The following is a 14,873-nucleotide window of genomic DNA, read 5'->3' on the forward strand; positions in this document are numbered from 1 at the left end:
GACCGTAGCGCTCCAACACAAGTCCGTATCGTCCGTTTTGTGGTACGCCACACCCCTCCCGATCAATAGGACCCCCGTTTCGACCGTAGGAGGTCCGTTTCCTCCGTTTTGCGGTACGCCACACCCCTCCCGATCAACAGGACCCCTGTTTCGACCGTAGGAGGCCTGTTTAGTCCGTTTTGCGGTACACCACACCCCTCACAATCAACAGGACCCCCGTTTCGACCATAGGAGGTCCGTTTCCTCCGTTTTGCGGTACGCCACACCCCTCCCGATGAATAGGATCCCGTTTCGAATATGGCCGGTCGAACATAAGGCTGTTTCCTCCGTTCTACTGTATGCCAGGCCTCGTTTCCATCGCCTGTTCCGTCCAAGCCCTCCCGATGAACACGACCACGCATTCCGTTCCGACCCAGCCGGTTGGCTCCCCATGAACATGACGACGACGTTGTTTCTCCGTTCCGACCTAGCCATGTACACGAGCCCTAGCCGTACGTATGCGCGAGTAGGCGTTCGAGACCCCGCTAGTATGTACACATACGTGGCCGTATTTTCTTTCTTGCACACTGGCCGCTGTACGTACGTGTACATGCTACGTGCGCGCTCTACTACGACACGTACGCGCCTCTACATCGACACGTGCGCGCCTCTACATCGACCAGTATATATATACGTACACGTTTGCGACCAGAATGACAAAGCTACGTACGCTTTGACCAGGTGGGTCCCGACTGTCAGGCACTTCCTTGCGTGTGAAGATGTAGCTGGTGGGTCCCAGCAGTCAGGGGGGTGAATCGTTTTTTCTTGCCCGGACGCACTTCCTTGCGTGCGAAGATGTAGCTGGTGGGTCCCAGTAGTCAAGGGGAAACATTTTTTCGCGAAATACGGTGGCCCGTCCAGTGGGTCCCCGCTGTCAGGTGGAGGAATAATTATTTTGCGCATAATAAGGAGGCACTTCCCTGCTGCGGCCGTGGACACAGCTGTCAGCCTCTCCACGTACAGTCCACGTCCGATGGAAGCCGTTTCTTGACCATGTTGACCACGCCACACCGAGAGCACCAGGGCGGTGGACGACGGCGAGGCCTGGGAAGGGGACGACGCGGAGCCGGGGAAGACGCGACAGTGGATGCCCATCCGTAGAGGAGTACGAGGACTCACTAGTTCGATGCAGTGTGAGGCTGCCGTCACCGCAGAATAATAGGGGGTGTGGGTGAGTAGAGGGATGGCCTGACCAGCGGTGGGAATAGTAGGGGGCGGTGAGGCCTCTGCTGCATCGCAGCCGGCCATGGGAGGCAGGAGCACGAGGCACGACCGGCGCTGGTTTGGGCGGCTGGAGCAAGAAGACCAGAGGTTTAAGAAGCACTATGGCCGTTGGATGGACATTGTACGGTCACTGGAGCTAGAATCGTGCATATTGACTAAGTTGACAAAGCCCTCCGTCCCGGTCAACTTAGTAGGCCCACAAGTCATCCTGCCACTATACCGGGTCCCAACTAACAGGGGGAGTATTCATTTTTTTGTGTGTAATAAGGAGGCACTTCCTTGCGTGCGAAGATATAGCTGGTGGGTCCGAGCTGTCAGTGGCGGTAACGTTTTTTTCGAGAAATACAGAGGCCCTTTCGGTGGGTCCCTGATGTCAGGTGGAGGAATCATTATTTTGCACGTAATAAGGAGGCATTTCCTTGCGTGCGGCCATGGACCCAGCTGTCGTCCTCTCCACGTACAGTCCACTTCAGATGCATGTCGGTCGTTGACCATGTTGACCAGGCCGCGCCGAGAGCACCAGGGTGGTGGACGACGGCGAGGCCTAGGGAGGGAACGACACAGAGGCAGGGAAGACTCGGCAGTTGTTTCCCATGCGGAGGGGAGTACAACTGTATGAGGGTTTACTGGTTCGTCTACCGTCGCCGGAGAATAACAACAGGTGTGGGTGAGTAGAGGGATGGCTAGGCCAGCAATGGGAGTACGGTGGGGCGGTAAGGCCTGCACGGCAGCACAGCCGGCCGCGGGAAGGAGGGAGCAGGCAGTCCCGCCGGCGCTTGTTTGAGTGGCTGGAGCAGGAAGAGCACAGATTGAAGAAGCACGACGGCCGTTGGATGGACATCCAACAATCACTGCTTGTGCGTCAACCTTTTTTTTAGGAAAGCCTCAAATCTGTGGAAAACAGCATACAACCTATCTGCCATTATTTCTAATAATTTACAGCCCATTTGCTAATTCTTAAGATTTTTTTGGAGCCCATATTCTTTTTGTTAGCATTACAGCCCATATTGTGGCCACAGTTAAAAAATTATACAAAATTTTGCATATTTCGGTGCGATCCGAACTGTTTTTAATCTCGAAATTTCGACTCACATTCAAACTGATTTTAAAAATAAATATATATCAATATAAAATCCAACAAATTCTCCATGCATAAAATTAATGTAATTTAAAATCTCGAAATGAAAAAAAGATATTTGAAACTAATTGCCGGTTTGATGTGTTTTAAAAATGTACAACCCATTTCTCATTACTGATAGGCCATTTTCTTGGCCAGCCGAATGAAAGCTCTCCTCGTCTTGAAAGATTTGCAGCCCAACAGGCCTGACAAAGCGACTTACTTGGCAAATCACAAAAAATTGGGTTGTGGCCGTGGACCCAGCTGTCAGCCTCTCCACGTACAGTACTCTTCCGATGGAAGTCGTTCCTTGACCACGTTGACCATGCCGCGCGGAGAGCACCACGGCGGTGGACGACGGCGAGGCCTAGAAGGGGACGACGCGGAGCCGGGGAAGACGCGGTAGTGGAAGCCCGCGCGGAGAGGAGTACGAGGGTTCACTGGTTCGGCTGCGGTGTGAGGCTGCCATCGCCACAGGGCCTGGCCAGCGGTGGGAATAGTAGGGGGCGGCGAGGCCTCCGCGGCAGCACAGCCGGTCACGAAAGGCAGGAGCATGCGACACGACCGGTGCTGCTTTGGGCGGCTGGAGCAAGAAGACCAGAGGTTGAAGAAGCACTACGACCGTTGGATGGACATCGTACGGTCACTAGAGCTAGAATCGTTCATATTGACTAAGTTGACAGAGCCCTTCATTCCCGTCAACTTAGTAGGCCCACAAGTCAGCCTCCCACCAAGGTGGGTCCCAGCTAGCCGGGGGAGTATTCATTTTTTTGTGCGTAATAAGGAGGCACTTCCGATGGGACCGAGCTGACAGCGGGGGGAACATTTTTTTCACGAAATACAGAGGCCCTTCCTGTGGGTCCTAGCTGTCAGGTGGAGGAATCATTATTTTGCACGTAATAAGGAGGCATTTCCTTGTGTGCAGCCGTGGACCCAGCTGTCAGCCTCTCCACGTACAGTCCACTTCCGATGGATGTCATTCATTGACCACGTTGACCAGGCCGCGCCAAGAGCACCAGGGCTGTGGACGATGACGAGGCCTAGGAAGGGAACGACACAGAGCCAGGGAATACTTGGCAGTTGTTTCCCACGCGGAGGAGTACGAGGGTTTACTGGTTCGTCTTCCGTCGCCGGAGAATAACAACATGTGTGGGTGAGTAGAGGGATGGCTAGGCCAGCGATGGGAGTACGGTGGGGCCGTGAGGCCTGCGTGGTAGCATAGCCTACAGCGGGAGGAGGGAGCAGGTAGTCCCACCGACGCTTGTTTGAGCGGCTGGAGCATGAAGAGCAGAGATTGAAGAAGCACGATAGCCGTTGGATGGACATCCAATAGTCACCGCTCTCGTGTGTTGACTACAAGTTGACAGGGCGTTGCGTGTGCATCAACCTTTTTTTTATGAAAGCATACGCGTCAACCTGTAGTAGGCACACAAGTCAGCCTCAAATATGTGGAAAACAGCATACAGCCCATCTGCCATTATTTCTAATAATGTACAGCCCATTTGCTAATTCTTAAGAATTTTTTTTGGAGCCCATCTTCTTTTTGTTAGCATTACACCCCATATTGTGGCCACGGTTAAAAAGTATACGAAATTTTGCATATTTCGGTGCGGCCAACTATTTTTAATCCAGAAATATCAATTCACATTCAAACTATTTTGAAAAATAATTTATATAAATATAAAATTCAAATAATTGTCCACGCATAAAAATCAATGGAATTTAAGATCTTGTAATGAAAAAAATATTGAAACTAATTCGCGATTTGATGTGTTTTAAAAATGTACAACCCATTTCTGGGAAAACCTAATGAAACTCTCCTCGTATTGAAAGATTTGTAGCCCAGCGGGGCCGATAAAGCAAGTAGGCCTTGTTTGGGTATTTCTTCTTAAAAAATAGAACTGGGCTAGCCATTTTCAGCAAGAAAAAACACAACTGGGCTCATGATGTGGTAAACATAAATAAAACCCTGGCTAGATGGGCCACAGCCCCCGCACAGCCCCGTTGTTACCCTGATCTGTCGCTAAAACTAGTATAAATAACAACTGCTTGTTCCTCAAAAAAACCTGCGCGACTTGCTGGGTCCCTGGTGTCAGCCGCTCGTTGTGTAATTCTCTCGTTTATTGACTACGTTGACAATGGCATGAGCCCCAGATGTCCAACCATTAGGAGGAACCATATTTTTGGGCTTGTAATATAGAGGCACTTGCTTGCGTACTGCCATGACGCTGGTGGGTCCCTACTGTCATCCTCTCCACGTACAGTCATCTCCTTGTTCCTCTCGATTGTTGACGACGTTGACAATGCAAGAGGGCGGCGCACCATGCACGGCAAGCGAACCAAGGCCGCAAGGCGGAGGACGACGACGAGGCCTCGTACGGAACGAATAGGAGCCGTGGAAGATGCGCCGGTCTAGTCGCAGGCGGAGGGGAGTACGAGGGTTTACTGATTCGGGCGCGGGTGCGTGTTGGGGCTGACGTCGCCAGAGAATAACAGGACGTGTGGGGGAATAGAGGGAGGGACTGGCCAACATTGGAGGTACATACGGTAGGGCGGCGGAGGCGCAGCCAGCCATGGGAGGCGGGAGCAGGCGGAGCCGACGGGGTGGTTTGGTTTGGGCGGCTAGAGGAAGAAGAAGACAAGAGATAGAAGATACACGACAGATGTTGGATGTCAATCCAACGGCTGGTAGGCAGAATCGTTTGTTGACTGGCTAGTAAGTCAATACCACCTTGGATAGGCTATTTCCTCGTGGGACCCAAATGTCAGAATCCAAATCTGTCACGGTCATGCAGCCTTTCCTATGAAAATTTACAGCCCATTTGATGTGCTAGTTCGAAATAAGTTTGTGGGTGCTGGTGGGGGCTAATCACTTGGCTTCTGTAATGCACAGTGAGCTCAAGCAGCAGGTGAGAGTGATGTTATTTCCCTTGGTTGGGATTTGTTACAATATTTCACTCTAAATTAAACGAATGGCAAGCCATTTCACTACAAAAAATACACTTCCGTGATGATACGTGTTTGTCACAGTAGGTCGCGTTTTTTGTCATGCATGGACATCCATGACGATTTTATGACAGAATCAAGATAGTCATACCTGTGCTGTCGTAGAAGTGTTCCATGACATTACCAAAATTATCATCACGGAAGTGTCCACTTCCATGACGATAAATCACGCGTCACAGAAGTGCTTTCGTCAAGGGTGACCGACACGTGGCATCCACCGTAACGGAATGCCGTTAAGCTATCGGGTCGGGTTTTGGATCCGATAACCCATTAACAGCCCCGACCAATGGGGATTTTCCACGTGTAAAATCATCGTTGATTGGAGGAAACACGTGTCGGCTCACCGTTGGGATAGATGTCATCCGCTCATTGGACCGAAGGCGCCTATGATACGGCAACACGTGGCACGGCCCAACAGAGGCCCATTCCTGTGAAAAGGCCGGCCCGTTTGACTTGGTCAAAAGGTGGCGGGCCGGCCCATGAAAAGCCTGTTAACGACATGTTCGCCTATAGCCTATTTATAGCCCGCTAACCCAGGGCCCGTTACGCCCTATCCGAATTAGGCCCAGTAGCATCATCTGGGCCGTCCAATATGATTCTAGCCCGTTTTAACTTCCGGCCCATGTGTGGCCCATGACTTCTTTCGGCCCATATGAGGCCCTTTGTAACTCTTGGCCCATTAACGACCCGTGGTGAAACTGGCCCGTAATGAACAGTGTATCACTTTATACCCATTAACAGCCCATTATTCTATTGGACCGTTTCCAGCCCAAGTTATCTTTCGGCCTTCTCAGGGCCCATTGATTCTTGGGCTCATTTGCAGCATTCGGTTACATACGGCCCATTACTATCATTTTCTGCTTGTGGGCCAAATTCAGCCCGTCGTTACAGTCGGCCTGTTTGCGGCCCGTTAATACGTTGGGCCGTTTTCATGTCAAAAAAACCCGTTGGGCTGTTTTCATAGAGTTATCAAATATGGTCTATTAACGGCCCTTTATGGTCCACGAATAGTACGACCCATGATTGGTGAAATGATGATACGCCCCGTAGAAGGCCCATGGATCCTACGGCCCGTATGAGGCCCATGGATAGTACGGCCCGTAGAAGGCCCGTGGATCGTACGGCCCGTAGAAGGCCCATGGACCCTATGGCCCGTAGAAGGCCCATGAATCCTAAGGCCCGTATAGAAGGCCAATGGATCCTACGGCCTGTATAGAAGGCCAATGGATCCTACGGCCGGAAGAAGGCCTATGGATCATACGGCCTGCAGGAGGCCCATGGTTATAACAGTCCGTGTGTTGCCATGATTATTTTGGCCTAGTTACTAAAAATAGGCTATTGTGGCCACTAGAAAAACACAGAAAAAGAACTGAAGTGACTACAAGCAAACAACTAAACAAGACAATAAGGAAATAAATAAGCAAGCAATTAACGCTAGCCTATTACCGCTATTACACATATTACATCCACTAGGCATCAAAGTTCGCCACCAGTGCAAATATAGGGAATAAAGCAGCATATTACATACACTGGCCGTCAAAATTGGCCACCAGTGCAAATAAATGTGGCAGCAAAACAAGAGCATAACTGAAACAACTTCAGAAGAGCTCAAGAAACGTCATCCTGGGTATCCACCATGCTGGCAATAAGCTTAGCAAGCTTATTAGCTTTGTCCTGTTTGGCGCTATAATCCTCCAACGCTTGCTGTTGCACCAGAAAGTATGCATCTGAATGCTCCATGGATTTCCGCAGTCCTTCCGCTTCTTGTCGCAACACAGCTGATCGATGTCTTTCAGCTTGTAGTTGAGACTCAAGAAACCAAACTGATTTAGACAGTGAGTTTGAATAGCTTGTGCAAGCGGTAGTGGCCAGTAACTCGAACACTAAACCAAGACAGGACTTTGGGGTTGTCTCGCTGTCTTCAAGATAGTCTTCCTTAGCTGTTTTATCAGCTTTGCTGGAGACCAACAAGGATGTGTCACTATCCTAAACCTTATCTGCATTACTTCCTTTACTATTGCTTAATAAGGCACTCTTCCCCAATATTCTTTCAGCATTCTAAAAGAAGAAACAAGCAGACACATAACAAGTTTAGCATGTACTAGTATATGAAACTCATTTCGGTGAACCAGTTCATTAGTAAGGTGGATAGGATTAAACTACCAAGTCTTCTATTGCCAAGTACTAGTACATAATAAAAGCATCAAACAAACATATATCTATGTCCTATGGTCACTGCATTGTCTTGCCAAATCAAAATAGAGACACGGTTCAAATCATATCAGTTCTAGACAAAGCAGCAATGAAAGAATACAAAAGCGTGGGAAACTACACGGCACAACAAGATTTCAGATGGGTACCACGGGTCTACATGTACAACAACACTATTGGCTCTGCTGTGATGCTAGTAATGTGCATGATATGAAAGTCAACTGTATACACAATTGAAATTGAAATCAAAAGAGCTATTGATAAGAGCAAACCTGTTAAAGAAACATGCATGAACATACCTGCTGTGCCATTGGAGTTTCCATTGGATCCTTCAATTTTAAAAATAAGTTTGTATGAGTAAATACAGTGATACAAGAGCAAAGCAATCATAGTTAAAAAAGGCGCGCCTAAGCGAGCGCTTAAGCGCGCCTAGGCTCTAGGCGTTGGCAAAATGCATTGTGCATAACTACGCTTAATCTGTGCATAACTGCGCATAAGCATGTGCTTTGGTAAGTAAAGCACAAGGCGGTGGCGAAACGCACAATTAACGCCTAGCGCTTTTTTGAACTATGATAGCAATGGAATCTTAAATTAGAACAGTTGTTCTTCAGGTTTAGGCACTTGTTCTACATGAACAGAGTACAATAAGACGCAAGAATATAATACTTAAAAATAGAAAATGAGCTCATAGACCTTACCACATTCTTGGTTCGGGACCAGTACAGAACAAGGCGTTCCCAGTCATCGTCCAGTAAATGTGTCTCAGGAGAACGTAAGGGAATTTGATGAGTTTCTTTGCCGGTGAAGTACGTTTTCTTTAGGTAATTCCAATACTGCCAGCAAGCATTCTTGAAGATAGCAGAGGTATTAGCACAGGTTACCTCATCCTGAGTTTCCAAATCGGTCCTTCTCTATAGAGAAAAATGGGAAAATTTGCTGTATTATAACCATCATGGAGGTAGGATGTATGGGACGAAGCAAAGTAATTGCCATGAATAACATTACTTACACATAACTCCTGGACAAACACCTGCAACTGGCATTTTCCTTCATCTTCAGTATAATATTTCCAAGATGGGAAGATACGCACATACGATTTAACAACATCAAATGCGATAGATGCTAAACTACGACTAGCTGGTTGTGCTTCCTCCACAGGAATAGGCGTACTAACTGGTGGAGTTGGGGTTCGCCGTGATAGTACTGGCCCTTTGGGCACTGGAGCTGCCTTACTAACTGCTCTTGTTTGGGAGCTCTGTGGTGGAGATGGTGCTGTGTCAATAGGAACTGGGTTACTATCGGCTGGGGTTGGGATTAGATTGGGTGAAGCTGGTTCTCTGTCCATCGCAGTAGAGGTACAATCTGCGAAAGTTTGGGTTATGTGTGGTAGGGCTGGTTCTTGTGCATGTACAACCGGGGTGCTATCTCCACCAAGAGGTAGCACTGTTTTATTTGAAGACCATGTTTTTAGTCTGCTAGATACTGGCATCACCCGCTCCAATTCAAATGGCTGATAAACAGGAAACATAGTTGAATGTACAGACATTGTATGAGATACAGATGCAATACATAGTGTGGAAAAAAGAGGGCATGAAATAGTTGACATGTATATTGTTTAACTAAAACGGATAACATGACATAATTTCACATATATGATGTCTATCTAAACTGGATAGCATAACATAATTCAAAAATATGATGAATAACTAAACAGGATCGCATGACATAATTCACCTACATGTTATCTAAGTAATCAGGATCGCATCATTTAATTCACATATGTGATTTATATGCTAAACAGAGGGCATTCGATATGATGTTTGAACTAAGAACATGGTGTTGAATATTGTGTATATGATGTCTAAACTATGCAATGCAAGCCACCGTATGCATGATATGAGCAGTATAACCGTGCCAAGTTAGAGCATACACCTCAGTGGGGGAATAGGACTGGTCATCTGTCTCTGAATCCATCTCTGAGGAGCTATCAGGACCCAACAAGAGATTTGCTTCGACATGTAGCACTGTCTACTTTGAAGGCCTTGTTTTCACTCCAGATTTTTCCATCTCCCACCCAAATGGCTGATTCACAGGAAGAGTAGTTTAATGTACAAACATTGTCGACAAATGGAAATGTAATGAAGAAAAGGATGGGAAAGATATCATTCAAATATATGATGCCTGGTTAAACAGGATGGCATTGCACATTGCACATATATTATGGCTGGCTAAAAGACATGAGACTGCATAATTCCCATATATGATATAGAAACTAAACAGGTGGCATTACAGAACATGTCTAAACTAAGCAGATGACATATATGATGTCAAAAGTAGGCACTACAAGGCAACATATGCATGATATGACTAACATCATAATGCCAAGGTTGAGCAAACACCTTGGGGGGTAAATAGGAGTGGTCAGCGGCGTCTGAATCCGCCTCAGAACAGATATCTTCCTCTGGATCACAATCTGGAGAGGGGTGGGGATGGTTTGCCATTGAGCTCACCATGGAGCGATGTCTTCATGACATTGTATTGCCGCGCAAAACTCTTCTCTTTTTCTCTACATGTTCAGCATGACTGTGGACAATATCTGACATGCATATGAAAAAAATATGGTGAGATTATGTAAGGAGAGCATTGCTACGTCTTGATCTTGCGTTGGTTTTCCTCGAAGAGGAGAGGGTGATGCAGCAAGTGTAGCGTAAGTATTTCCCTCAGTTTTGAGAACCAAGGTATCAATCCAGTAGGAGGCTCCTCAAAAGTCCCACGCACCTACACAAACAAACTGAGAACTCGCAACCAACGCAATAAAGGGGTTGTCAATCCCTTCACGACCACTTGCGGAAGTGAGATCTAATAAAGATAGTATGATAAGATAAATATATTTTTGGTATTTTATAATATAGATGCAAAAAGTAAAGATGCAAATAAAAGTAGATTGAAAGCAAATATGATAAGAGATAGACCCGGGGGCCATAGGTTTCACTAGTGGCTTCTCTCAAGATAGCAGAAGTATTACGGTGGGTGAACAAATTACTGTCGAGCAATTGAAAGAAAAGCGCATAGTTATGAGATTATCTAGGCATGATCATGTATATAGGCATCACATCCATAACAAATAGACCGACTCCTGCCTGCATCTACTACTATTACTCCACACATCGACCACTATCCAGCATGCATCTAGAGTATTAAGTTCATAAGAACAGAGTAACGCATTAAGCCAGATGACATGATGTAGAGGGATAAACTCAAGAAATATGATATAAACCCCATCTTGTTATCCTCGATGGCAACAATACAATATGTGCCTTGCGACCCTTTCTGTCACTGGGTAAGGACACTACAAGATTGAACCCAAAGCTAAGCACTTCTCCCATGGCAAGAAAGATCAATCTAGTAGGCCAAACCAAACTGATAATTCGAAGAGACTTGCAAAGATAACTCAATCATACATAAAAGAATTCAGAGAAGATTCAAATATTATCCATAGATAAACTTGATCATAAACCCACAATTCATCGGATCTCGACAAACACACCGCAAAAAGAGTTTACATTGAATAGATCTCCACAAGAGAGGGGGAGAACATTGTATTGAGATCCAAAAAGAGAGAAGAAGCCATCTAGCTAATAACTATGGACCCGTAGGTCTGTGGTAAACTACTCACAACTCATGGAGGGGCAAGGATGTTGATGTAGAAGCCCTCCATGGTCGATTCCCCCTCCGGCAGAGTGCCGTCGAAGGCTCCAAGATGGGATCTCGCGGATACAGAAGGTTACGGTGGTGGAAATTGTGTTTCGTGGTGCCCCTAGATGTTTTCGGGGTACGTAGGTATATATAGGAGGAAGAAGTACGTCGGTGGCTGCCCGAGGGGCCCACGAGATAGGGGGTGCGCCCTACAGGGGGGGCTCCTATCTTGTGGCTTCCTCGGCTGCTTCTTGACTTGCACTCCAAGCTCTCCGGATCACGTTCGTTCCAAAAATCACGCTCCCGAAGGTTTCATTCCTTTTGGACTCCGTTTGATATTCCTTTTCTTCGAAATACTGAAATAGGCAAAAAAAAAACCAGCAATACGGGTTGGGCCTCCGGTTAGTAGGTTAGTCACAAAACTGATATAAATGTGTAAAATAAAGCCCATAAACATCCAAAAGGGGTAATATAATAGCATGGAACAATCAAAAATTATAGATACGTTGGAGACGTATCAAGCATCCCCAAGCTTAATTCCTGCTCGTCCTCGAGTAGGTAAATGATAAAAAAGAAAATTTTGATGTGGAATGCTACCTAATATAATTCTCAATGTAATTTTCTTTATTGTGGCATGAATGTTCAGATCCAAATGATTCAAAATAAAAGCTTATAAAACATAAAAATAATAATGCTTCAAAGCATACTAACAAATAATCATGTCCTATCAAAATAACATAGCCAAAGAAAGCTTATCCCTACAAAATCATATGGTTAGGCCATGCTTCATTTTCATTACACAAAATACTCCCATCCTGCACAACCCCGATGATGAGCCGAGCAATTGTTTCATACTTTTTAAGGCACTTCAGCTTTTTCAACTCTTACGCAATACATGAGCATAAGCCATGGACATAACACTATGGTGGTATATGGTGGTGGTTGTGAGGACAAAAAAGGGAGAAGATAGTCTCACATCAACTAGGCGTATCAACAGGCTATATAGAGGTGCCCATCAATAGATATCAATGTGAGTGAGTAGGGATTGCCATGCAACGAATGCACTAGAGCTATAAATATATGAAAGCTTAACAAAAGAAACTAAGTGGGTGTGCATCCAACTTGCTTGCTCACGAAGACCTCGGGCATTTTGAGGAAGCCCACTACAAGCCAAGTTCTATAATGAAAAATTCCCACTAAGTATATGAAAGTGACAACATAGGAGACTCTCTATCATGAAGATCATGGTGCTACTTTGAAGCACAAGTGTGGAAAAAGAGATAGTAGAATTGTCCCTTCTCTCTTTTTCTCTCATTTTTATTATTTTTTCTTTTTTTCTTTCTTCCCCTTTTTTTCTTTCTTTTTTTTCTTTTTTTTCTTTGGCCTTCTCTTTTTTTGGCCTTTCTCTTTTTTTTCTTCCTTTTTTTCCTTCTTTGCAGAAGTCCGAAGTCTCATCCCGACTTGTGGGGGAATCATAGCCTTCATCATCCTTTCCTCACTAGGACAATGCTCCAATAATGAAGATCATCACACGTTTATGGATTTACAACTCAAGAATTACAACTCAAAGCTAGAACGAGATATGACTCTATATGAATGCCTCCGGCTGTGTACCGGGATTTGCAATGAATCAAGAGCGACACATCTGAAAATTATGAAGGTGGCCTTGCCACAAATACGATGTCAACTACATGATCATGCAAAGAGCAATATGACAATAATGGAACGTGTCATAATAAACGGAACGGTGGAAAGTTGTATGGAAATATATCTCGGAATGGCTACGGAAATGCCATAATAGGTAGGTATGGTGGCTGTTTTGAGGAAGATAAATAAGGGGTTTATGGTACCGGCGAAAGTTGCACGGTAATAATAAAGGCTAGCAACGTAAAAAGGATGAGTGTGCCTATGTCCATGGACTCACATTAGTCAAAAGAGAACTCATATACTTATTGCAAAAGCCTACTTAGCCCTCGAAGCTAAGTACTACTACGCATGCCCCAAGAGGGATAGATTGGTAGGAAAAGACCATCGCTCGTCCCCGACTGCCACTCATAAGGAAGACACTCAAAGGAGCACCTCATGCAACAAATTTGTCACACAACTTTTACCATATGTGCATGCTACGGGACTTGCCAACTTCAACAAAAGTATTTCTCAATTTCATAATTACCCACTAGCATGACCCTAACATTACTACCTTTATATCTTAAAACAATTATCAAGCATCAAATTGATCATATCATCCAATTCTTTTTTCTATGATAGTTTTTATTATACCCAACTTGGATGCTCATCATTCTAGGACCAACTTTATGACCATAGCAAATACCATGCTGTTCTAAAAGACTCTCAAAAAGATATAAGTGAAGCATGAGAGACTAGTAATTTCTTCAAAATTAAGACACCACCATGCTCTAAAAGATATAAGTGAAGCACTAGAGCAAAAACTATCAAGCTCAAAAGATATAAGTGATGCACATAGAGTATTCTAGCAAATTCTAATCAAATAGGCTTCTCCCAAAAGGTGTGTACAGCAAGGATGATTGTGGTAAACTAAAAATCAAAGACTAATATAATACATGACGCTCCAAGCAAAACACATATCATGTGGCGAATAAAAATATAGCTCCAAGTAAAGTTACCAATGAACGAAGACGAAAGAGGGGATGCCTTCCCGGGGCATCCCCAAGCTTAGGCTTTTGGCTATTCTTGAATATCTTGGGGTGCCATGGGCATCCCCAATATTAGGCTCTTGCCACTACTTGTTCCATAGTCCATAAAAGCTTTACCCAAAACTTGAAAACTTCACAAGACAAAACTCAACAGGAAATCTTATAAGCTCCGTTAGTGAAAGAAAACAAAACTACCACATAAGGTACTGCAATAAACTCATTTTTTATTCATTTTGGTGTTAAAACTATTGTATTCCAACTTCCTTATGGTTTATAAACTAATTTACTAGCCATAGATGCATTGAAATAAGCAAACAACACACGAAAAACAGAATCTGTCAAAAACAGAACAGTCTGTAGCAATCTGTAACTAACGCAAACTTCTGGAACTTAAAAAATCCTACCAAAAAGGAAGTCCTGGAAAATTTGTTTATTGAACAGAAGCAAAAAGAATCAATGCAAAATCACGTTCCTGTGATTTAACAAAATTATATTCGTGCGCGCAAAGTTTCTGTATTTCAGCAGAATCAAATCAACTATCATCGTAGGTTATCCTATAGGTTCTACTTGGCACAAACACTAATTAAAAGATAAAAGACGCATCTAAACAGAAGGTAGATGCAAGATTTATTACTAAACAGGAGCAAAAACAAAAAACGTAAAGAAAAATTGGGTTGCCTCCCAACTAGCGCTATCGTTTAACGCCCCTAGCTAGGCATAAAAGCAAAGATAGATCTAAGTAGTGCTATAATAATAAGATAGATCTTGAAAGCTCATTTCATATTCTCTATGCTCGACAGCAAGTTTTCTTTGAGGCAAGCAAAAGTAATCAAAAGGGATAAATTTAGTGGGGCAAAGGTCCCCAAGATCAATCACAGGAGGAACGGGTTCCTCCTTTGGCCCTT

Source organism: Triticum dicoccoides, chromosome 1B (genome assembly GCF_002162155.2).
Source record: "Triticum dicoccoides isolate Atlit2015 ecotype Zavitan chromosome 1B, WEW_v2.0, whole genome shotgun sequence".
NCBI classification, from domain to species: Eukaryota; Viridiplantae; Streptophyta; class Magnoliopsida; order Poales; family Poaceae; genus Triticum; species Triticum dicoccoides.